The 2,071-nt window shown below is 45.2% G+C and overlaps 1 pseudogene; it reads right to left on the reverse strand.

Annotated features, from left to right (window-relative positions):
- Positions 1-468: 468 nt before the first annotated feature.
- LOC127225023 (40S ribosomal protein S12-like) lies at positions 469-1,039 on the reverse strand (annotated as a pseudogene).
- Between the last annotated feature and the right edge of the window lie 1,032 nt (positions 1,040-2,071).

The raw sequence follows: 2,071 nt of genomic DNA on the forward strand, positions 1-2,071 counted from the left end.
GTCCTTGACCCCTCTGGCTCCTACAATTCTTCCTCCTCCTCTTCCTCAGCATTCTCTGAGTTCCTAGGGAAGGCACTGGATGGAGATCTCCAGTTTGGGCTCTTTTTCTCTGTCTATTGTCTGGCTGTGGGTCTCCATCTGCCTCCATCAGCTGCCAGAGGAAGCCTCTCTGATGAGGACTGGGCCATGCACAGATCTACTAGTGTAGCAGAATATCATTAGGAACCATTTTATTGATTTTTAAAACATCCTATGTCTTTGCGATATCCAGTCTCCTGTATATTATATCTTGCTTATTCAAGTGACTTTTCAAAAAACACACTTTTGGGGTGGGGAGATTGCTCAGAGAGTAAAGTGTTTGCTGCAGGAGTAAGAGGACCTGAGTTCAGATTCCTTAACAATCACATAATATTCAGGTGCGGTCTTGTGTATTTATTATTTATTTATTTATTTATTTATTTATTTGTAAATGAGCCAAATTTTTTTATTTATTCATTTCTTGCACTTGAAGTATTCTTCGATGACATCCTTGGCCTGAGATTCTTTGCCATAGATAGTCCTTAACCACTACACAACTACAGCCAACCACTTTCCGTGGCTTCCCCTCTCGATCAATTTTACAGAGGCCAACCCATTCCCCTAGCTTCTTGTTGTCATCAACCTTAATTAGGTTGATCTGGTGCTCAGCACAAAGGGCCTCCACCAACTTAACATACATGGGCTCATCACAATTGGATGCAAGCACACAGAGATGGACTTGGCGCCTTTTCCTAGGTTTCCTGTCGAACGGATGCCACACAGAACTTTTGTGCTAACAGCATGACCTTCACGCTTTCTTGCCTCGGCTGCAAGTTTTTGTTCTGGCTGCAACAACCCACAGTATTGAGACTGAGACACGTACTTGTCTAAGGCTTTGGCAGCTTCACGTATGCCACGTGCGAGGCCATCGTGGATGAGGGCAGTCTTGAGCACCTCCTTAAGTGCAGAATTCACGTCCATTACACCTCCAGCAGCAATGCCTTCCTCGGTGCCATGGCGGTGGGTTTCGGTGAGGCCGAATCTTGTACACACCTGAGCCTCGCCTCTGTGCAACCCAGCGGCAGCAGGGGAAAAGCGTGTATTTATAATTTAAAGCTAAGTGGGACGAGACAGGCAGACCTTGGGGTCTTGTTGGCTCAAATGGTAAGCTACAGGTTCAGTGAATGATTCTCTAAAAGAATGGAGTGGAGAGTAATGGAGGAGTACAATTGATGCCCACCTCCGCCCTCTGTGTGTGTGCACGTGTATACACACTTTTATTTCTTATTGCCAGTATTGGCCAGTTTCAGTCAGTAGTTATAGCTTACTAATTTTAGTTCTTTTTCTTTTAAAATCTATTTGCAAAGTGTTTCTTCTGTGCATAGTACATTTCTTGGGACTAAGAAAGCATTGCTATTACCCTCATGCAGCTTAGAGCTCGGAGAGAACAGAACCTTAAGTACCCCTGTGTGGTAAGCATCCTGGCTTGGTTGCTGGGATCCACACTAGATGAGCAGTAGGCTTCCTTATTAAGAGGAGAGGCTTGAGATAAATGCCCAGCTCTGGAAATCAGGCTTCAGCATGGTGTTTCATTTGCACCATCCTGTTGGTGACTCTTTTGTTACACTAGTTGCCTTCCAGTATTGGGCCCTGCCTTGTTCTTGGCTAACTCCTTCCACATAGCCACTCTGATCATCAGCCTGAGTACAGGAATTCAGTTTCTAGTTGCCGTGACTCTCACATGGCCAAGTTCTACTGATGATTTCCTGACCCTTCCCACTAATATAGCCCACACCCCTCACTTACTAATGTTCTTTACCCCTGGAGTTCTCCATTGGTCACTAATGTCACTTTGGCACACATCTCCCAAACACCCAACCACGGGCAGGTCAATGTCCATGTTCTAGCTGCTTCCTGAACTTGTTAATGGAACCACTTTCCTTCTCCATTGTTTCTGTGAGTTGCTGAAATCATCTGGCTCTTGCTAGCTCAGTTTCTTCTCATTCTACTCCTTAACTGGAGGAATGCTGCTTACTGGCTTACTTCTCGTGGC

Source organism: Phodopus roborovskii, unplaced genomic scaffold (genome assembly GCF_943737965.1).
Source record: "Phodopus roborovskii unplaced genomic scaffold, PHOROB, whole genome shotgun sequence".
NCBI lineage: Eukaryota > Metazoa > Chordata > Mammalia > Rodentia > Cricetidae > Phodopus > Phodopus roborovskii.